The 24932-nt window shown below is 33.8% G+C and overlaps 2 long non-coding RNA genes and 1 pseudogene across 6 annotated transcripts in view; 2 read left to right on the top strand and 1 right to left on the bottom strand.

Moving 5' to 3' along the window:
• The window catches only part of LOC105146273 (uncharacterized), a 39917-nt gene extending 20891 nt beyond the window's left edge, over window positions 1-19026 (bottom strand). For 2 of the 4 annotated variants that reach the window (XR_015548335.1, XR_015548336.1), the window contains exons 1-2: window positions 17431-18859; window positions 17029-17159 (exon numbers count right to left, since the gene is read on the bottom strand). This is a non-coding gene — a long non-coding RNA (uncharacterized LOC105146273). Of the gene's footprint in view, window positions 1-16314; window positions 17160-17430; window positions 18860-18886 lie in introns of those variants that run through there. The other 2 variants (XR_015548334.1, XR_846169.2) reach the window with 2 other exon arrangements.
• LOC147906579 (uncharacterized) overlaps window positions 1-24932 on the top strand; it is a 186063-nt gene that overhangs the window by 124807 nt on the left and 36324 nt on the right. The window lies entirely within an intron of this gene.
• On the top strand, window positions 13902-16222 carry LOC105146282 (putative rRNA-processing protein EBP2 homolog; annotated as a pseudogene). The gene is made up of 4 exons (XR_015548333.1): window positions 13902-14524; window positions 14821-15015; window positions 15097-15176; window positions 15268-16222. The product of XR_015548333.1 is annotated as a putative rRNA-processing protein EBP2 homolog (transcript).

The raw sequence follows: 24932 nt of genomic DNA, 5'->3' as shown, positions 1-24932 counted from the left end.
GGAGATTTTCACATCTGCTGGAGTATTAAATATTAGTCCAAGAAACCGAAGTCTGTCAAAAAAAAAACGGAGAACTGGCAACCGTGTTTATGATTTAAAATTTTTTCAATTTCTGTTGTTTCGATAGAGCGAGACAGAAAAAAAACAAAAACGGATAGAAGCTCCAATTGTAATCGGTGAGTCTCCGCGCGGACATGCCGAACTGGGCTCGTCTAGCAAAACAATGAGTCTTTCTCTGTCCTTCTCTCTGTGATCGCTTGTTTCTAGCGACCGAAAATATTTTCTCGGCGATCTCGGCCACTTGGCATGTATCATAAGGTTGAAAGTGACATTCTAGATAATACATAATTTTTATTAAATTATATTAACCCTTTACCCTACGATTTAAGTTTCGATGGCGCGTGCTATAATTAACAGCCTGGAACATGTTGTTTATGTTTGACCTGATAGACGTACCACGGTTCTCATCAATGATACTTATGTTTGGTCCGATTTCTTTACCACGAATCTCACATGATATTGTAAGTGAAAGGATTAATCATATACCTTTCTCATTAATGTATAATAGCAAATGATTTCAAATCATTTTTGCTAGTGATAGTTGACGAGATATAATTTACAATTTTCCGTGTACTTTATGTACCGTGTTCATAGAGGTGATCCGCAAAAACTCAGCGTGGTCTTGGGCGTTAGGTGCGAGATCAGAAGGATGTTAAGGATCCTATGTTCAATCCTACTTTTTCCTTTTTTTCATAATTTTTTTTTAAATAAATAATGTTATTAATGAACATATTACTTCAAATATATTTTTATAAAATTATAGAAATTATATGTGTACTTCAGTGTGCTCGGAACTAGTTACACATTTCAAATCAATTTCTGAAATGCTGCCTATTTTTCCTTTACAACCGCTCAACAGTCGACGACTGAACCACTGGATCGCGCGCGGACATGCATCTCAGGAGCGTCACAGTATAAGAAATATACTGCTATCATACCTTCTAACATGAAAATTAATATGACAATATTTTAGCATGAAAATTATCATGAAAATATTTTCCTTCCTACATAATTGATATTTTCTTAATAATAGTGATTGAACATCATATTAATAAGTAAATAGATTTTATTATGTATTTTAAAAATATGACTTTATTATTTTTATGATACATTCGGTTTTCTTTCAAAGAGCTGACCATGCTTATGTGCCACAAAATGTAATATCTTTTAATATAGAATACTGATAATATCAATTTAAGGCTAAAAAATAAGAGTCGATACAGAACGAGATGCGTAATTTTAAACTGGAATGACTTAACTCCAATAATTCCGCGATGTCTTCTTTATTCAACATGTGAATAAAGAAGGCACATTGAATAAAGAAGACATCACATAAGACTAAGGAAAGTAAAAGATTGATAATTTGCTAGAAGGTAGCAGCATATTTCTTAGTGCAACGATCCTGAGATACACATCCGCGTGTGATTCGGTACGGCTCAGCCATCGAGCATTGAGCGGCGGCGGCGGGGAAAAAGAAAGCGACGCTTCAAAAGTCGATCCAAAATTTAACATGTACTCCAATAACTATAGAAAGAATACTGAATCACTTCAATAGATAAATAAAAAATTATTTGTATATTGCATATAAAGGCACATATAAAGCTTTTTGATTTGTTAATTATAAAATTATATTGACATCATCCTTATAATTATATTAATCATCGCACTTTTGCGATTTGATTGATTATCAGAATTTTCATTCGGATGATAGTTATAAAAAAAACATTTCGCAGAAAGTACTGATCGACATCAACGTAACATTATTACAGAAATATGATTTCTTTTTTGATTTTTTTCTAAAGGTAAACAAATCTTACATATATTTTTACGTATAAAAATACTGATTTTCTATCTATTCGACGCATACTATGTCGAATTATTTTTTGCTACAATTATCAGTTTAAAACTTTTAGAAATACACATATAATTTCAATAATGAAATAAAAATATATTTAGCTTGTATATATGTTTATTAACAATGTCACTTATTAAAAAAAAAAATTATGAAAAAAGAAAAAAGGAATTGATCATGGGATCTCTAACATTCAGATCTCGCATCAAACGCGTGAGACCACGCCAAGGTTATGCAAATCACTTCTATGAATGTTATATATAACGTTCATGGAAAATTATGGAAATATCAATATTTCGTAAATTATCGTGTTTTGAAATTATTTTTGCTATTATACATAAATTGGAGGGATATAGGATTAGCATAATTTATTAAAACTTATATGTTATCTACAATGTTCCTTCTTCTCTTAATTATACATGTTAAGCGGCTGAAATTTCCAGAAAGTATTTTCGGTCGCTAGAAACAAGTGACCGTAGAGTGATGGGGGGGAAGGAGAGGAGAGGAGAGGAGAGGAGAGGAGAGGAGAGGAGAGGAGAGAAGAGGGGGGAGGGAGGGGGCGGGGAGAGAGAGGGGAGAGAGAGAGAGAGAGAGAGAGAGAGACTCTGAAGCATAGACTCGTTATTTCGTTCGACGAGCCCAGCTCGGCATGCATCGGAGTCTCACCGATTACAATCGGAGTTTCTATCTTTTTTTGTTTTTTCTCTGTCTCACTCTGTCGTACTTCTGTTTCAATAATTCGTTCTGCAATTAAAGAATGTGATTTCTATCGATTCTGGCATCATCGTCGATGTAGCAAGGACGCACGATTCCTTTTCTAAACAACGATCCTAATATATATTTCTATATATACAAAAATATATTATTATGGCGTTTCCGGCTGATAATATATTGTTGGTTTATTTACAATGGTTCAATCCATTTCTATAGTTGAATAGCGATACTACTTCTTTTGCGCGCGACCGATAGGAATGGCGCTTCTTATTAAGACTCGACATCCGACTCGAATCAAAAATGTGCTGTATACAATAATCAGACCTTGCATAAGTAGCTGGCGATTTACTGAAAACCTCAAAGAACAATACTATGCTTGCAGAAACGAGTTACGAGCTTTAATATAAGAGCAAAGAGTATTCGAAAATTTCATTTATATGCTACGTCTACTACGAGATTGCCGTTTGTCGTTCCGACATCCGAGCAGAAAGGAAGCTCAACCGAAACATATATCGCGTTCCGAACTTTGATATATGCATATGTAAATAATTCAGTAAATAAAGTTTAGACATATGTTGTATATATGTACACGCACACACACGCATACATACGCACACGCGTGTGTATTTATGCTATTATATATTATATATATACTAGGTGGGGTGAAAAGTAACCTCCTTGGGAATGAAAAAAATTTTTTTCTTATGCAGAATCTCGCCCAAAATATGGCGTGTTCGCTCAGTACTAATCTTTGTAGCATCTGCTAGCTCGCGCACTTTCACTTTCCGGTCAGCCAACACCATTTCATGTATTTTTTTGACATTTTCCTCGGTAACCGCATCGGAGGGCCTGCCGCTGCGGACTTCATCGGTAGTGGAGTTGCGGCCACCACGAAACTCTCGAAACCAATATTTGACGGTGTAATCTGACGGAGTATTAGCCACATAATATTTATCCAACTTTTCTTTTGTTTCCTTCGCCGTTTTGCCTCTCAAAAAATAATGTTTTATGAGAGAACGAAAATCGTTTTCGCAAACACGTCAACAACAATCAGCTCTCAAAACAAAACTAAGGGCAGTATCGCACTGCCACTTGGCATGTCTGCCTAAATATGAACGGACTACAAGGCACCATAAACTTTTTTGCAGTAGTGGCGCATTCTGGCGGTCAAGGAGGTTACTTTTCACCCCATCTAGTATATACTCGTATACCAGGTGTATGCATAAGTTTTTTCCGGTTTTTTAGTAAAAAAAAACACGTAATTTTCAAGGGAAATTAATTTTTTTTTATTCAAAATGTTGGCCATCAGCTTCTACACATTTCGCCCATCTTTCAGGTAATGTATGAATACCATGCCAGAAAAACTGCTTGTCTTTTGCGGCAAACCATTCGTCATTCGAGTCATTTTCCAACTTCCTCGAAATTGCTGAAGTGCTGCTCTGCGAGCGCGTGCCCCATTGCTGTGAAGAGGTGATAGTCAGATGACGCCAGGTCTGGGGAGTACGGCGGGTGCGGAAGGATGTCCCATCCAAGCGATTTCAAGGTATCTTTCACTGGTTTTGCTGTGTGAGACGGCGCATTGTCGTGTAACAAAATCACTTTGCCATGTCTTCTGGCCCATTCCGGTCGTCTTTCGATTAATGCGTGGTTTAAATTAATTATTTGTTGGCGATAGCGTTGTGTATTAACGGTTTCGCCGGGCTTCAAGAGTTCATAATACAATACCGCTCTGGTCCCACCAGACACAGAGCATGGTCTTCTTGCCGAAGCGATTTGGCCTTGGTGTTGATGGATCGGTTTCACCAGGTGAAAACCACGATTTTTTTCGCTTCGGGTTTTCAAAATAAATCCATTTTTCGTCACCCGTCACAATTCGATGCAAAAATGATTTCCTTTCGTAGCGTTGAAGCAGCATTTCACAAGTGACTTTGCGATTTTCCATTTGACGTTCATTCAAATTGTGTGGGACCCATTTACCGAGTTTATTGATCTTTCCCATTGCTCGTAAACGTCTGCTGATTGTTTCTTGTGATACATGTAATGCTTCTGCTAATTGCCGTTGAGTTTGAGTTGGGTCTTCATCCAATAACTCCTGCAATTGCTCGTCTTCGCATTTTTGTGGTCTACCAGAGCGCTCACTGTCTTTCACATTGAAATCACCATTTTTAAATTGTCGAAACCATGTCTCACATGTTCTAATCGATGGAGCGTGTTCACCATATGTTTCTACCAGCAAACGATGACTTTCAACAGCCTTTTTCTTTTGATTAAATAAAAAAAGCAATGCGTGCCGCAAATGTTCTTTTTCAGGCACAAAACTCGACATGATCACTGAACGATAAAACAAAGACGCTAGTTTTTGGCGGACTTAACTTGTGTATGTTTGTAGTTAAATGTCAGACGAACAAAATGGCGTATGTGTCAAATTAATACGCTGCGTACTTTTCGCTGGCGCCATCTCTTAGTTAAACCGGAAAAAACTTATGCATACACCTGGTACATACATACATACATACATATTAATACATATATATATATATTTTTAATATTTAATGATAAAACAGGACACTCCAGCATCCGCTTAAAATAAGTTTATGGCGCTTTAAAAAGTACCAACTGCAAGGCAAGTTAGGCCGTATTTATCAACAGAATGAGGAAGACGTAATCACATACGCGAATCGGGTAAAGATTTTAGGAAAACAAATAATGGAAGTCCATAAAATTTCGGGAAATGCCCTTTCCGATCAAAGTATTAAACCATTTTTAGAAAAGGATAGATGTGTGTTTTATTAGAGGATTAAAATCAGAAATTGAGCAAAGAATAACAAGGAATTTAGGTTCAAGAAACGGTAGCTGACGCGTTACGAATAGAAAGAGAACTTCATTCGATGATAAATTTGTGACAAAATCAGGAAAGTACATCGAGTAAAGTGCTGAATACGAATAAATTATGAGAAACCTATCAGATTTGTAAAGAAGGACATTTAGCTTCAAATTGTAGAAAATTAATTAATTTTGGAACAGAGATTTTAATATGTCAAATCTGCAAGAAACGCGAACACAGCGCTGACAAATGTCGACTTCGCATCCCTCAAGCACAACAATCCGTTAACATTTTACAGGGAAATAATATTATTTGTGAAATATGTTCTAGATCAGGGCATAACGCCAAAAATTGTCGAACTAATAATAACAATAGTCAGAACATATCTTCTGTAATCTGTTAGTGATGTGATAATTCAGGTTATTCGGATAATAACTGATGGAAAAAATAGAATGAGCAACAACATAATGCAAGTAATAAAATAAAAATTGTCTATCAAATCTGTAACAATTTTGGGCATAATGCTAAAAATTGTCGATCTAAGATAGGGCAAAATGCTGCATCCTTAGACTCATTATTCTGCCGGTACTGTAAAGGGCAAGGGCATCTCCTCGAAACTTGTGAATTATGAATTGCAAGCAATAAACGAAGAAAAGGAATATATACGAACAGGGAAACTCCAGCGACCCCTCGAAATCGGGTGTGGCACAGGGGTCCGAACGAGTCTCACACCCATCAACATCAAAAAAGGGCCAATAGTCAAAAACGCGTTAGAAATATGTCCCGTAACTGTGAACCTCGACAAGCATAGTCGCGTGCCTACCGTTCAGGTAAATTTTTGCGAGTCAACCCGTAGCTTTTATATTAGATACTGGTTCCGGACCAAACATAATCAAAGAAAATTTTGTACCTAAGGACAGTATTGTCAATTATAGTAATATTCTAAAATTAAATAGCATAAACGAATATCCCGTTTATACGCTGGGAGAAATAAATTTACCCCTCTTTAGAAAAAAGATTATATTGTATTAGGTAATTTTCCAATCTTACAATCCGGAATATTAGGTAATGATTTCTTCAAACAGACTTCCTTGAAAATTGACTACGTGAAGGGATATTTGGATGTATTAGGAGTTAATATACCTTTCTTTTCATTAGAAACCATCGCATTACTACAATCAGAATTTTTATTTTATGTGAGAATAGGAAATCCGGAGATGAAAATAGGATATGTACCGAAATTAAAAATAGCATATGGAATTTACAGGAGATACAATAGAAAACGTTTCTGGAAAAGCATATAAACGTCGTAAGCACGTTAAACGAAGAAGTTGAAGTACAAGTACCAACCTTGCGCCTCAAACCCCTGACTGAATTATTCGACAATAGTTCAAGCATTGAAATGCGTGATAATCAAAACGAAATTGCAAATGCACAAAGCTGTCTTACCCATCCAAGGGATATCCAAATCTATTTCGAAGACTTTAATAACGATACTAATTCAAATAATGATACAATTACGAATGGAGACGTAATCATTATTAGAGACCCTTTACTACAAATTGGTCATTTAGGACTTCTGCTGATTGGTGCACGTGACTTCTGCACAACTAATGGCGGCGCCAATAAGGAACGCTGTTCAGCCGAACGCGAAAGGAGCTGCCTAAAAAGGTATAGGCAAAAAGAATAGTGTTTTTTTTTTGTAGATTTTGACTTCTTGAATATAATTATATTATCAAAAAATTCGAGGAGAATAGAGAACAAAATTAGATGGAGAACCTTGAAAATTAAGCGCAAACGTGGTATATTTACATAAATTTCAAAATAAGTAAAAGTAAAAAGGGCTACGAGTCTAAAACATAAATTGACAAGCTGTATGAGTAGTTAAAAAAGTTTTTTTGAAATAAAACTATGTCATAAATTAAAAACGTAAAATATAATTTGACAATCAGAAGGTGAACAAACGTTTCGATCCTAGTTGGATCATTTTCAATGTGACAAATAAATTAGTGTGACAAAGTAAATTAACAACGGTAATTAACAATAGAGTTATAACGTAGATAAAAAACATAAGAGATCAAGTAAAATTCGCATTCGGACGCAAATTAACTATAAAACTCGCTCCAAATTGAGAGGAAATCAAATAAACGATTATAGTTGACAAAAATGTGCTCCTCCGAACCGTATGTGTGTATAAGGACGAACATGTTTCTGTTAGCAAATATAAATTGTAATAATAAATTAACGGTAGAAGTAAATAAAAATAAAAATAAAAATAATAAGAACAATAAGAAAAGTACGAATCGAGTCGCAAACAGTAAAAAGGAAAGTACAAATAAGTCGTAAATAATAAGTCAAATTTAAAGAAAGAGGCAAAAATTATCTTTGATATTAGAAGACAAGCACATAAGAAAAAAGAGTAAATCGCCAACATGCATTGCATATGTATGATAAGTTTAGAACAAATAAATTCACAATAAATACTTTATGTGTGTGTCGAAATGATGTATTATAGATTAGGCAATGCGAATGGAATCGAAATTGATCGTCTCTCTAAGAAGCTAAGATATAAAGTACGACATATAAAGACAAGAAGGTTGAAATGGAAAACTAGAAAGGGAAGGGGGAAAAAAATAATAAGAAGGAAAGAATAAAGTGGAAGGGAGAGAAAGTAGGGAGAGAAGAGAAGGATGGGGAAGGGAAAGCAATCAAGAGGGAGAAAGAGACTGGATGATCTGTGAATAAGTATCGGGTAAAGATTCAGTATCGTTTTGTCTATTAAGGCCTTGTTTCTGTCTTTTAATATGAATCATTTCAGATACCAATCTCTTATTGTAAGAAGATTCGCAGTCCAAAATTCTCACATCGTTCCATTTGAAATTATGATCAAAATTGATTCGATGATCAGTTATGACAGTAGGAGAACCTGTATTCTTTTTGATGTCAGAGATATGTTCGTGTAGTCTCGTGCTCAATTTTCTCTTTGTCTGACCAACATAACTCGCCTCACAATCATCACATGAGATCTTGTAGACAACATTCTGACTGGATAGGAAGCTAAGTTCGTCTTTTCCTTTCTTTATAAAGCTTTTTAACGTGTTGGGAATAGAAAAGGCCAATTTACAATGAAACATACTAGAGATTGGAAGGAAACTTTCGGAAATGGATTTAACATAAGGAATCATAAAATATTTGTCTTTATTGCGTGAATAGTGTGTAGTATCTTTGTTATATTTATGAAACTTTAATCTGCGTTCTATTGTAGAGAAAATAAAGGGAAGAGGATAACAGTTATTTAAGAAAATATGAATAGCATCTATCAAATTTTTTTGTTGGAATCGTGGATGTGATAATAAGATGATTTTCTCAATAAAACTGATGATGGTGCCTTTTTTATGGCACAGAGGATGATTTGAGTGGAAATTAAGGAACCTTCCAGAAAATGTCTTTTTATGGTAAATGTCAAATATAATTTTTTGGTTATCTATAATCAGTATTGTATCGAGAAAACTTAATCTGCCATTTGCACCAACCTCCAAGGTGAATTGTAATCTCGTATGTAAGGAATTGAAAATGTTCAAAGTGTCATTGACAATGTCAGATGGAAGCGCGAGCAAAATATCATCAACATATCTAAAATAGAACAAGGGTTGTGTTGACAATTTTTTTAGTGCTACTTTTTCTAGATCCAGCATTACAATGTCCGCGATTATTGGAGATAAAGGTGAACCCATTGGAGTGCCGAACACCTGTCTGTAAGTTTTATTGTTAAAAGTAAAAAAGGTAGAATTTAAAATGAATCTGACAGCAATAATGAACTCATTTTTTGATATGCTTGTTTTCGCCGAGATGTAATCCCATCTCCTGTCGATGCTATTTAATGCTAGTTCAACAGGAATGTTAGTAAAAAGGGATATTACATCTAACGAAGCCAAAACGTAATTAGAATCAAACACAGAACCATTTAACTGCTCAACTAAATGGAAACTATCTTTAATATAGCTGGGAGCTTTTGGAATACTGTCACTGATTATATTGTGTAAAAAAAGTGAAAAGTTATATAATGGACTGTTTATACAAGAAACAATAACTCTCAATGGGTAACCTTCTTTATGTATCTTAGTTAGGCCGTAAGCTCTAGGTGTAACACCATCAGATGTAAGCAGTTTACGGTATGTCAACTCGTCGATAAATTGATCCCGCCTCCATCTCACTAAAAAAGCGCGTAAGTCTCGCGTTAATTTCTTACTAGGATCTTTATCAACTAAGGCGTAAGTACTCGTGTCCGAGAGAATCTCCTCCATCCTCGAAACGTAGGCGTCTTTGTTTAGAGCAACAGTGACGTTACCCTTATCGACGTTAGTAATTAGTATATTGGGGTGGTCATTGATAAACCTCTTGGTAGTGCGCAACCAGTTCAAAATTAATTTGTCGGTGGATGTAGGAGAAGGAAAATTATTTTGGAATCTATTAAGGATTGGAAGGGAATTATGTCTGACAGAATTAATAATGTTATTCGGACGACCAATGATATTACTTTCTATATATTTGATAAATTCGATTAAGGTACTGTCTTTATTGTACTTGTTGATAGGAAGTCCGAATTTTTCGCCAAGTTGCAAGAGATAACGAACCTCTAAGGGAACGTCAATGTCGCTCAAATTGATAAACCATTTTTCTCGTAACGAGTCTAAAGGAGAAGCCCCATCAAAACTGTCGGGAGCAATATTAATTCCCTCGGAAATGGATTGTCCATTGTACGATCGCCCATCAACAACAAGTTGAACACTAGGAGGATAATTAGTGTCTTTGGTAACATTGTAAGAATTAGGTTTAATTTTTGAGTTTAATGATTTTAATTTTTTCTGTTCTAGCCAATTAATTTTTTTATTTATTCTAAACATTTGTTTAGAAAAATGGAAACTGTTAATTTTATCTAAATATTTGAAAAATTGACTAGTTACAAGGAATAGTAAATTGTGAAAAGTTGTGTTGTAAAGTAAAAAGATATTATTTCTAGTTGAGTGCAAATGGCAGTAAGCGTCCCTCAACTCCAATCGCATAATTGCCTTTACATTACTAACTTGTATCTTTTCGAGTCTTTTGTAACAAATATTGTTGTGTAACAAAATTCCATTGGATTTGGAAAACTTATATAGATGCGGCGGAATTAACTCTAATTTCAAGCATGAATTAATGAATTTGATACGAGTCTCAATATTTACACTCAATTTGACGAGATTGCATAATTGTTTTAGTAAGTTACAGATGTGACAACTAAATCGGTTTTTTATGAAAGCGAAGGTGAACGGAAAATATTCATGTTGAGAACGCATTCAATTTCGCCCGCATGAATTAAATTATAAAATAATAAGGCTCAATAAATCAAAATAAATAAAAGTAAAAAGGGCTACGAGTCTAAAACATAAATTGACAAGCTGTATGAGTAGTTAAAAAAGTTTTTTTGAAATAAAACTATGTCATAAATTAAAAACGTAAAATATAATTTGACAATCAGAAGGTGAACAAACGTTTCGATCCTAGTTGGATCATTTTCAATGTGACAAATAAATTAGTGTGACAAAGTAAATTAACAACGGTAATTAACAATAGAGTTATAACGTAGATAAAAAACATAAGAGATCAAGTAAAATTCGCATTCGGACGCAAATTAACTATAAAACTCGCTCCAAATTGAGAGGAAATCAAATAAACGATTATAGTTGACAAAAATGTGCTCCTCCGAACCGTATGTGTGTATAAGGACGAACATGTTTCTGTTAGCAAGTATAAATTGTAATAATAAATTAACGGTAGAAGTAAATAAAAATAAAAATAAAAATAATAAGAACAATAAGAAAAGTTCGTATCTCTCGGACACGAGTACTTATGCCTTAGTGGATAAAGATCCTAGTAAGAAATTAACGCGAGACTTACGCGCTTTTTTAGTGAGATGGAAGCGGGATCAATTTATCGACGAGTTGACATACCGTAGACTGCTTACTTCTGATGGTGTTACACCTAGAGCTTACGGCCTAACTAAGATACATAAAGAAGGTTACCCATTGAGAGTTATTGTTTCTTGTATAAACAGTCCATTATATAACTTTTCACTTTTTTTACACAATATAATCAGTGACAGTATTCCAAAAGCTCCCAGCTATATTAAAGATAGTTTCCATTTAGTTGAGCAGTTAAATGGTTCTGTGTTTGATTCTAATTACGTTTTGGCTTCGTTAGATGTAATATCCCTTTTTACTAACATTCCTGTTGAACTAGCATTAAATAGCATCGACAGGAGATGGGATTACATCTCGGCGAAAACAAGCATATCAAAAAATGAGTTCATTATTGCTGTCAGATTCATTTAAATTCTACCTTTTTTACTTTTAACAATAAAACTTACAGACAGGTGTTCGGCACTCCAATGGGTTCACCTTTATCTCCAATAATCGCGGACATTGTAATGCTGGATCTAGAAAAAGTAGCACTAAAAAAATTGTCAACACAACCCTTGTTCTATTTTAGATATGTTGATGATATTTTGCTCGCGCTTCCATCTGACATTGTCAATGACACTTTGAACATTTTCAATTCCTTACATACGAGATTACAATTCACCTTGGAGGTTGGTGCAAATGGCAGATTAAGTTTTCTCGATACAATACTGATTATAGATAACCAAAAAATTATATTTGACATTTACCATAAAAAGACATTTTCTGGAAGGTTCCTTAATTTCCACTCAAATCATCCTCTGTGCCATAAAAAAGGCACCATCATCAGTTTTATTGAGAAAATCATCTTATTATCACATCCACGATTCCAACAAAAAAATTTGATAGATGCTATTCATATTTTCTTAAATAACTGTTATCCTCTTCCCTTTATTTCTCTACAATAGAACGCAGATTAAAGTTTCATAAATATAACAAAGATACTACACACTATTCACGCAATAAAGACAAATATTTTATGATTCCTTATGTTAAATCCATTTCCGAAAGTTTCCTTCCAATCTCTAGTATGTTTCATTGTAAATTGGCCTTTTCTATTCCCAACACGTTAAAAAGCTTTATAAAGAAAGGAAAAGACGAACTTAGCTTCCTATCCAGTCAGAATGTTGTCTACAAGATCTCATGTGATGATTGTGAGGCGAGTTATGTTGGTCAGACAAAGAGAAAATTGAGCACGAGACTACACGAACATATCTCTGACATCAAAAAGAATACAGGTTCTCCTACTGTCATAACTGATCATCGAATCAATTTTGATCATAATTTCAAATGGAACGATGTGAGAATTTTGGACTGCGAATCTTCTTACAATAAGAGATTGGTATCTGAAATGATTCATATTAAAAGACAGAAACAAGGCCTTAATAGACAAAACGATACTGAATCTTTACCCGATACTTATTCACAGATCATCCAGTCTCTTTCTCCCTCTTGATTGCTTTCCCTTCCCCATCCTTCTCTTCTCTCCCTACTTTCTCTCCCTTCCACTTTATTCTTTCCTTCTTATTATTTTTTTCCCCCTTCCCTTTCTAGTTTTCCATTTCAACCTTCTTGTCTTTATATGTCGTACTTTATATCTTAGCTTCTTAGAGAGACGATCAATTTCGATTCCATTCGCATTGCCTAATCTATAATACATCATTTCGACACACACATAAAGTATTTATTGTGAATTTATTTGTTCTAAACTTATCATACATATGCAATGCATGTTGGCGATTTACTCTTTTTTCTTATGTGCTTGTCTTCTAATATCAAAGATAATTTTTGCCTCTTTCTTTAAATTTGACTTATTATTTACGACTTATTTGTACTTTCCTTTTTACTGTTTGCGACTCGATTCGTACTTTTCTTATTGTTCTTATTATTTTTATTTTATTTTTATTTACTTCTACCGTTAATTTATTATTACAATTTATATTTGCTAACAGAAACATGTTCGTCCTTATACACACATACGGTTCGGAGGAGCACATTTTTGTCAACTATAATCGTTTATTTGATTTCCTCTCAATTTGGAGCGAGTTTTATAGTTAATTTGCGTCCGAATGCGAATTTTACTTGATCTCTTATGTTTTTTATCTACGTTATAACTCTATTGTTAATTACCGTTGTTAATTTACTTTGTCACACTAATTTATTTGTCACATTGAAAATGATCCAACTAGGATCGAAACGTTTGTTCACCTTCTGATTGTCAAATTATATTTTACGTTTTTAATTTATGACATAGTTTTATTTCAAAAAAACTTTTTTAACTACTCATACAGCTTGTCAATTTATGTTTTAGACTCGTAGCCCTTTTTACTTTTATTTATTTTGATTTATTGAGCCTTATTATTTTATAATTATATAATAAATTTCAATATTCTTGCTTACTTTTTATTGCTCAAACGCTACGAATTTTTTAATATCTTTATCCAAAGATCATAATATAAAAAAAATACTATTCCTTTTATTTACACTTTTTTAACAGAAATCCCCTTTTTTAATAAACTCCTTTGGATTGAAATACACTCGCACTCTGAATTTATAGTTATCGATGAATTAATGATGTACACTCTGTGCGTGCGTGCGTGTGCGCGTGCGTGCGTGCGTGCGTGCGTGCGCGCATGCGTGCGTGAGGAATATAGTCTTATCTCATTTTGTCAGAGAAGAAAACTTCCAGTTGTAAAATAAACATTTTACCAAACGCGGTCATTTTTAATAGTATAGTTTCTAGTTTTTCTTAGTATTATATGCTGCATTAGGGAGTAGAAAATTATAATTGCATCGTGCCAAGAGTATATATACAAAAGTCTCGAGAGATATACATATAAAAGTCGAAAGAGAGTATACATATAAAGTTTATCTATTTTCTTATCTGAACGTTTCCATTTTTAATTATTCTCACATCGTAAATGGAAATTAAGACATAATACAAGTTCAATTCCTGATGAACTGGTCTGCGAGAAAAACACGACGCGACTTGGACAATACTTTGATTAACTTATTTTAATGCAAATAAAAGTATTAATTCCTTTGTTGTTGAACATGTGGAAAAAGATTAAATATCAGGTATTACAAATCGTATAATCAAATTTTTTCTGCTGCGAAAAATTATTTTGTTGATTGAATTAATTAACATAATCGGGATTTTCGAAATAAAACGTTATCGTTAAAACGATTGATGAACAAAAATTATTTTTCGACTGTGGAAGAAAATTCTCTTTGTATCAAATATCAACTTGATAAAAAATGATTGTTTTTCGTCTGTTTTTACATCGCAATGTCTTTGACGGATAAAAATTTTATTAAAAAGAGAAAGTATCTTTTTTTTGCTGATGATATTATACTTTACGAATAATTTCCAGATTGCTCCACCAGATATCGCAGAAGTATCGTCGAAAATTCGAAATCCGTGGAGTTGGAGAGTGGCGTTGGCAATGTTGTTCTCGAATCATTTAGGAGTACGTCTTACCGATTAATCACAATTAAATAAAGGTAATAGTAAATTATTCGCAATGTCAGAAACATCATAATCAGAGTACAATTCGTCCGATGAGAAGGTGAGTATCACGATTTCCTTGTGCGCTTACCACTTATATCATGCACATTCTAATCTAACCTCGTTTAACTCACGTGTTCAGCTACAAGAAGCCTTCGCGAAGGGATTACTAAAGCCAGGGTAGCGATCGAGACGAGTGGCAAGCAATCCAAGAATTATGTCGTGAGTGATTCTTTTATCAGAAATTACTACAGTAGATTTTGGAGTCCTTTTATTGTAACTTAACCTAACTTTTTCTGTAAACAAATTTTAGAATCACATGAGGCAAAAATTGGATGAAATAAAGCTGAACTTGCCATGGATCGAGAGGATAGATATGGTAAATGCACTTGCACCATTGACACCAGAATTGACACTTCAAATGCAAGAGCAAGAAGTAAGACGGGCTAAGCAGCTACAAAGGAATAGAAAGTTACCTCAATACAAGCCGTCTGAGGACCCTGTTCTGAATGACTTTCGTAGAGAGAACATGTTTCACCGTCAAGCTCAGGGTACTATTATGGAAGGTATTAATAGGTTAAAAAAGCTTGGCATACCGATATCTAGACCAAATGATTACTTTGCTGAGATGGCCAAATCTGATGAGCACATGCAAAAAGTACGAGAAAATCTGATGAAGAAGCAGGTAATGACGCAAAGATCGGAAAAAGTAAGACAACAATTGAGACAAGGTTGTGAAGCAAATGCAAATCGAGACAACTCTAAAAAAGAAACACGCAGAGGAAAGAAAATTGGAAGAGGTTAAAAAATATCGCAAGGGTATATGAAAGGATTCGATTTCTTGGATGATAAAAAGAAACCGCAAGGTAAACCTCAAGGTAAACCACATGTGAATCGCAAGATAAATCCGAAGGCGCAGTTAAAGAAGGCCAAATTTGATTATGGAGGTAAAAAGCGCTGCAGTAAATGAAATACGAGGAGCAGTTCGGCCGATGTTTCTGAATATAGACGACCAGAGAAACTGAAAGAAGGCAGCAGAGGAAAAGGTGGAAAAAGAAAACAAAGATTAGACAAGAATCGTAAAACGCAAATGAAAGCAAAGAGGAAGTCGTGAAGGATCTTTAGTCAGTAAGTATCGTCATATAATCTCGTAATAATCATATGTTACATATTATATGTTATATGATTATACATATGTTATATGATTATTAAATATTGCGTCTTTTGTACCAAATTATATGATTAAATAAATTACATGATGCTGTTCACTTTCCTGTCTTACCTGTCATCCAGAAATTTAACGAGACATCGATTGAAAATTTGAGGGGTGCACCGTACGTGCACATGCAGGAAGCATACCTATATACTAGTAACTGAATGGTTTAAAGAGATAAAAAAAAACTTATTCTATATGTGGGTTTATTGTATAAATAAGACGAAGTTTAATTCTGAAAATTAATTAATGTTTAAAAATAAAGAATATTAAAATATCACACTTTTATTCTGTCCTAGATAATGAAAGACTTTGGATTTCTTGTAAAATTTAAATAGAATCTTTGAATTAATTTTAAGATAAGACATGCTTAAATTAACTTGTTATTTTAATTCCTGTCACATTGTCGAGTTGAAGCGAAATGATATTATAGATTAAAGCGTTATCTCAAGTGATAATTATCAAACTTGAACTCATCCGAATCGCTCGGTACGAACGCGCTTCACGTCTGTTCAGATTGTCGAAATATGAAGTGGTCCGCAGAATACTGGACAATACGTGTGATTGGGCTCTGAATGTATACAACTTGTTATTCGACGAGCGGAAATACCTTCCCCCCCCCCCCCTCCGGAAGGTCTCTACTTCTTCATCACTATTGTTCGGTACAAAATCGGGCGGTAGTTCAAGATCATATACAAATTCCGTGTTGGGAAACAGACCTCCTCTCACTTTCAAAGAAGAACGATACGCAGCCAGTGCTCTTAAGCTTAGCAATGAGATGATTCGGAATACCAACTTTTTTGCCAGCTTTTTTTGTCGCGGTTTTATTTATACATAACCAACACTCAATCCACCACTCACCATATCTATACTATCCCAACACGCCGGCCATGTCTATTTATTCAGACTACGCTTTTTGTAATCATATTGACAAGCCCTTGACATTACATAGCCATTCATATCCACTCTGTATTTTCGAATTCCAAATAGACCTGTCATTTCAAAAAGCATATATAAGATACCGTAATTATGATATTTATTTATCTCATTTTCTTTTAGAACCATTGCATACAAAAAAAAACTTAAACAATAAGGAATTTTCTATTGCTTAAGTTATGGCCTTATCATCTTTATTTTGATTGACCAATTCACCTGACTGCTTATAATTTATTACTTAAGCTTTTTTATGTGTCATGGCTTCTATACTTATATGTACGAATAATCCATCTTAAACAATGGTAGCATATTAAATTGTGCACGCACTTCATAGCATTCCTCTCTCCAGCCTCGTAATGTTACAAACTTTCCACCAGAAATCCATTTCCTTAATACTTTATCGACGCGTGCACTTCTTTTAGCATAATCCCGAAAAGCTGGATTTTTTTTTTGTACATATTCGGGATGTATTCAAAATACCTTGAAAATTAATGTGAAAATTATACATTTTAACAAAAATATAAATGTGTTAATAAAAAAAGAATAAAATAAATTCATTTGAGGATGATTTAATATTTCTTTTATCACATCTGGAAGAACAAATCCGATTTGCTGCCCATCGACAATAAAAGCTCTGCATTCTCCTGTATGTAAACCTAAGGAATAAATATATTCTTTCGTAATTTATAAAAATACTTCTGACAGAATAACTTCTGTCCTACATGTATTGTAATTTTGTCAATATATAATGTAAGAATGAATATTTATTATTATTAAAAAAATTGATTGTGTGTGCTGTTGGAAAATTATGTTCGGAAAAGAGAATAGAGTATCAGCATAAGAAATATTTATATTTTATACAAGTTTCCAAATGTAAACTTAGCTAAGTAGCTGCATTTCTCTCAGAAGTAAGCTAAGTAGGAAATATAATCAAAGTTTCCGCAATACGCGGCGATCTCCCTAAACGAATTTACTCAAAACAAGCATTAAGCCGATTAGGCGTACTAGAGGTAACAAAAAAAGTTTAAAGTGATTTTGGAATAGTTATATTCCGCGATAGACCGTCCATCATCGATGACACAAAACGCGATGATAGGAACGTGGCGGAGACGCGCGCGGCCATCGATAATCGCTTCTGTGATTCGTGTCGAGATCCGAAACGCTTGCCGCGCGGCAAAATGTGATACGGTAACCAATAAGCTAACAGCTCTATGTATTCATTGGTCGCGGCGTCTCATTTTGCCACGCGGCAAGCATTTCCGCGTTGTGGGAATAAGTGACTCAATTGACGAGTCAAATTCTCAAGACAAGCCCACGCTTGTCGTGTGATGTGATGTAAGGTGTAATGATCGACACTTTTCTTGTAACTAATAGCGATGTATTGTATTTTATTGCTGGAACACGAATGAATATCACCGTACAGGATGAGCACCATAATTTATCTGACTTATTTTTCTCTGACGCTGCTTGTAGGCAACTCGCAACCTACAAAATCCCTGGGCTTTCTACACTCCCTGCGCTAGTATTGAGAAACGTAGTGCCCTACATACTCCCCCCCGAGTGACAATGAATCTAAACACTATGCTTATTTACTAGGTTAACAAAATACTGCTTTAGTGACAGGTATATTTATTGGGTCTAAAAATTGGGACCGCGGTTTTTTCATCCGCGGTCACTAGATGGTGATGATGGTCAACACCATCTAGTGACAAAAAACCGCGGATACTTTTTAGATGACCCAATAATTATATGACGAAGGTGACTTTTTTTTGGACATGCATACGTTTTCAAAGCTGGTTGCTTGTTGCTGAACGAATTGATTGATCGCCCTGCTTCTGGGGTTGCACTACATAAGTCATCGCATATGCCATATGCTGGTTTTAAATTTTCGACCGATACACTGCGCTATGTATGTCAATGTCGAATACTTCTATGAAATGTTTTTTTTTTTTATAATTCTCATTTGAATGAAAATTCGATAATCAATCAATCGCAAAAAGTGCGATGGAAATCTAAGTATAAGCTTTTTATGATTAATATAATCTAAGGTGATTGTCAATAATATTAAATTAACTATAATCAAAAAGCCTTTTATGTGTGCCGTTTACAATATACAAAAAATTTTATATCTATGAAATGATTGCGTCCCCCCCGTAGTCTTCCTATAGTTATGGCAATACATGTTAAAATTTGAGTAGCTTTTGAAGCATCGCCTTCTTCACTCCGCCGCCGCCGCTCAATGATCGACGGAGGAGCTGAAACGGATCATACGCGCGGATGTGGATTCAGGAGCGTGTGCACTAAGAAATATACTCCGGATCTTCTAGCAAATTATCATCTTTTAATTTCCTTAGTTTCTGTGATGCATTCTTTATTTCATGTGAATAAAGAAGACATCAACGGGGAGTTATGAAGTTGAGTCTTCCAGTTTAAAATACGCATCTAGTCTGATCGATTCTTATAGTCTTAAATTGATTATTATCAGTATTATATTAAAAGATATTCATTAGGGTTGGAATTAAGTCGCTAGCTGTTTGTATGAAAGAAGTATTATGAAATTGACATAAAAAATAATTAATGAAAGTAATTCACATCACTTGTAAAACTGCTAAGAATTAATTCCAACACCTAATACATTTTGTGGCACATAAGCGTGGTCAGTAGCTCTTTGAAAGAAAACCGAATGTATCAATGTAATGTATAAAATATTAAAGTAAATATTTTAAAAGTACATAATATTTAGTAAAATGTATATACTTATTAATATGATGTTCAATCACTATTATTAAGAAAATAACAATTATGTAAGAAGGAAAATATTTTTATGATAATTTTCATGCTAAAATGTTGTCATGATAATTTTCATGTTGGAAGGTATGATAGCAGCATGTTTCTTATGCTGTGACGCTCCTGAGATGCACGTCCGCGCGTGATCCAGCGGTTCAGCCGTCGACTATTGAGCGATTGTAAAGGAAAAATAAGCAGCACTTCAGAAATTGGCTCGAATGTGTAACTGAGCACACTGAAGTACACATATAATTTCTATAATTTTATAAAAATATATTTGGAGTAATATGTTCATTAATAACGTTATTTGTTTTAAAAAAAAATTAAGAAAAAAAGGAAAAAGCAGGATTGAACATAGGATCCTCAACATTCTGATCTCGCACCTAACGCTCGAGACGACGCTGAGTTTTTACAGATCGCCTCTATGAACGTACATATAATAAATATACGGAAAATCGTAAACTATATCTCGTTAACTATCACGTTTTGAAATCATTTTTCTATTATATATTAATGAGAAAGGTATATGATTAACTCTTTCACTAATATCGTGTGAGACTCGTGGTAAAGAAATCGGGCCAAACATAAGTATCATTGATGAGAACCGTGGTATATCTATCGGGCCAAACATAAATAATATATTTCCAGGCTGTTAATTATGGCACGCGCCATCGTAACTTAAATCGTAGGGCAAAGGATTAATATAATTTAATAAAAATTATGTATTGTCTCTTTCCTCCTTATGATACACGCCAAGCGGCCGAGATCGTCGAGAAAATATTTTCGGTCGCTAGAAAGCGACCACAGAGAGAAGGACAGAGACAGACTCATTGTTTTGCTAGCGAGCCCAGTTCGGCGTGTCCGCGCGGAGACTCATCGATTACAATCGGAGTTTCTATCCGTTTGTTTTTTCTCTGTCTCGCTCTATCGAAATAACAGAAATTAAAAGAATTTTAAATCACGAACACGGTTGCCAGTTCTCCGTTTTTTTTTTGACAGACTTCGGTTTCTTGGACTAATATTCAATACTCCAGCAGATGCGAAAATCTCCAATTTTTGTCGTCTGGAATATTAAATATTAGTCCAAGCAATCGAAGTCTGGCAAAAAAAAAACGGAGAGCTGGCAACCGTGTTTGTGAATTAAAATTCTTTCATTTTCTTTTTATTAAATTATATTAATCATATATCTTTCTCATTAACGTAGCAAAAATGCAAATGCAAAAATGATTTCAAAACGTAAACATTGATGAGATATACAATAGTTTACGACTTTCCGTGCACTATATGTATCGCGTTCGTCGAGGTGATCTGCAAGAACTCAGCGTGGTCTTGGGCGTTGGGTGCAAGATCAGAATATTGGAGATCTTATATTTGATTCTGCTTTTTCCTTTTTTCATAATTTTTATTTAATAAATAACGTTATTAATAAACATATTATTCCAAATATACTTTTTATAAAATTTCAGAAATTATATACGTGTATTTCAATGTGCTCGAAATAGTTGCGCATTTCGAACCGATTTCTAAAATGCTGCTTACTTTTCCTTTACAACTGCCCGACGGCCGAACCGCTCACGCGTGGACGTGTATCTCAAGAGCGTCATAGTATACGTCATAGAAACATGCTGCGACCATACCTTCCAGCAAATTGTCATGAAAATATTTTCCTTCCTACATAATATTGTATTATCTTAATAATGGTGATTGAACATCGTATTAATAACTTAATGCATTTTACTAAATGTAATGTATTTTTAAAATATTACTTTATTATTTTTATGATACATTCAGTTTCAAAGAGTTACTGATCACGTTTTTGTGCCACAGAATGTAATATAAAATTTTACTTCACCGCATCATACATCTGGTCATCTATTTGTATTTTTTTTTAATGGAATAAACCTGGAGAATACACTTAAATGACGTATCAATAATAGAACTTCAAAGATAATAGAGAGTTTTTTTACAATAACGTGGATTTAGATACGGTGAACGCCTTTTCTTAATTAGTCGCTAAGGAAAAGATAATGTGATCATGATATCGATTATGTATCTTTTTTCTTAGAGTGATAAATAAAAATTTTTTGTATGTATGTGTATTGTATATATATATATATATATATATATATATATATATATATATATGCATACATATATCATTTTGCGTGACGCTGTATGTGTAGAAAACAGCGGCGCTATACGAGTCAATCAGCTGTAACCAGTATAATCCGCGTTCACAACAGTACTGTCAATGTAATGTAGTGTAGTAGTGTTCTACACACAACCGTGCGTGCGTGCGTGCGTGCGTGCGTGCGTGTGTGCGTGCGTGCGTGCGTGCGTGCGTGTGTGTGTATATCTTTATATAGTGTTTTTTCTCCACAAAATAAAAAAAATGTAGTAGCAGAATATTGTCTGCCTTTGATAAGAGAAGTTATGGGTGTTTTGTAACAAGCGACTCAGTACAATACAGTATAATACCTCATCCTTGTATTATCGAACAAGATTGTAATGATGCACCGTGTCGCACTGTGTCTCTTGTTGGAAGGCACTCTACAAGGCCAAAATTATTGTGATGTGTGTTTCTTGTTGGCACCCTATAAAGCCAGAATGAGAAAGGTTAGCATCTTTATGTTATTCGTGAAAATATCACTTTTATTTATCATACAAGTGATATGATTAAATTTATTGTTATAACAATAAATTGCGCTTTGTCTAATTATGATCCAATGTTAGAGGCGTTCATCGTGGGCTGACTATTTTTAATTTACTGCCAGAGGCGTTAATTGTGACCTGGCTAGCTATAACAAAATGCCACAGCCGTAAATCTTGTTTTGGCTAGTTACAGATAAATGTCAGAAGCGTTCATCGTGGGCTGACTATATTTAATTTACTGGCAGAGGCATTCGATTATCAAATATAGTGAAATACAATTACAGAACCAATTTGTAGAATTTTGCGTCTGTAATTAAAGAAATATGAATAGATGCATTGTCATGATGGAATCAAAAGCTGATTGCTTGATATGATCGAAACAAAGAAACTAATGAAGAAAAAAAATTGAATATCAGTAAACAGTTTCTTTGAAACCTTACAACTTTTGTCTGAAACGTTTTGTAATGGTCTTATAGCACAAGAATGGCCGTAATTCAATCATAGAAGAGAACGTGAATCATAGGTCAATGGATTATATTTTGCGTACTATGCATGTCGATACAAGTATAATTTACATTCCTTTACGATAAATATAGTTATAGTCACCTTTATGTTCAGCTCCTAAATCCGGGGTCTTTTTGGACACCCTATATATATATATATATATATATATATATATATATGTGTATGTATACATATATATAACATAAATTACACAGTCAATAATCACATGCATAATTTTCGTACGGTGCTGTATGTTTATGAAATGTATATAAGTATACCATATTCAAAGCAATATGTTTTAGCAAATGTGTACACTTATAGGTCAATGTGTACGTTGACTAACAGCAAGTTACAATAAGTATATTTTTACTAAATACATATTCTGACTGTGACTTAGATATACCTTCGGATGTAACCATGTATTTGAAATATATGTGTACACGTGTAATGTAATAGCACTTTTTCCTTTATTCTCAATACCATTTTAACTTAGGATGTAACGTGTATTGTCAGTACGTAAATACATTGCATATATATATGTAGCTATTCCATCTCTTTTTATTATGTTTAATGGGCTTTTTACAATTATAAGCCATAAATCAGCCATAAATAAGAAGTCAGAAAAATTGACTGTGATTGATCAATTTTTAGCTTCTGATTTCTGATTTGTAACTAATGGCTTATTGTAGAAGGCCCATAAAAGAGAGATAGAAGTTACTCATATTTAGCTTTTCATGCAGATATAATATAGATACATTAGTGAATATTAAAATTATATTTTATATGCATTATGATGTACACACATTACATAAAATATATTTCTAATTCATATTTACATACGTGTGTAGCTGTTTCATCTCTTTTTGTTACGTGTAACAAAAAGGTGTACTGATGTCCTCTTTTTTCTACGTTTAATAAAAAGAGATATGTTTTTATGATCAAATATACAGATATTAGTGATATATGCTTTTATATTTTCAATATCAGAATATATTGTACATACAACTAATATAAATCAAAGCTAACGAGAGTCAAACGCAGATGATCAGACGTAACATCTTAAAAAAAATGATCAAATTACGAATTCTCTGATAAATCCTCATTTTATGTGTACATATATACGCATTGTGTGTGTGTGTGTGTGTGTGTGTGTGCGCGCGCGTGTGTGTGTGTGTGTGTGTGTGTGTATAAAATATATGTATACAATTTTAATATTGCATATTTAAACATGGGGAATGCATAAATAGCTTAGCACATAACTTCTATCTGCAACGTATGTATATTCACACATTATAGTATACGTATGCAATATTGTATAATATGCAATATTGTATTAGGTGTTGGAATTAATTCGTAGCGTTTTTTAATGAAAGAATGTTATTTATTTCACATGAGCATTAAAAAATACATTAATGAAAGTACTTCCCATCACTTGTAAAACGCTACGAATTAATTCCAACACCTAATATAATATTGCCTATATGTGTATTATATTTAAGTACACACATCATTAACATGATTAACTTCTACATCTTTTTATTAACGTAGCAAAATATGGTATAGCTACGTATATTATATGTGTAATATATCTATGTATAGCTAATACATATCACATTTTTTTTTACTTAAAATGACATTGTACGAAAAATGCTATTAGGCCCATGTGTCAACCCCATGTGTACACTGGCCCATGTGTACACTCAATACTGAAAACCTATAATTACGTATTTTCAGTACTCGCAGTGAATATCGATATACAGTTGTAGTATCACTTTTTCCTATGATCAATATCATTTAGGGTTTAGTCAAGATGTAACATATATTATTGTCAATATATGGACACGTGTTTCATATATATATAATATATATATATATATATAAATGAA

Source organism: Acromyrmex echinatior, unplaced genomic scaffold (genome assembly GCF_024713525.1).
Source record: "Acromyrmex echinatior isolate Ae372 unplaced genomic scaffold, ASM2471352v2 Scaffold20, whole genome shotgun sequence".
NCBI lineage: Eukaryota > Metazoa > Arthropoda > Insecta > Hymenoptera > Formicidae > Acromyrmex > Acromyrmex echinatior.
This window is presented reverse-complemented; position numbering and strand designations above follow the sequence as displayed.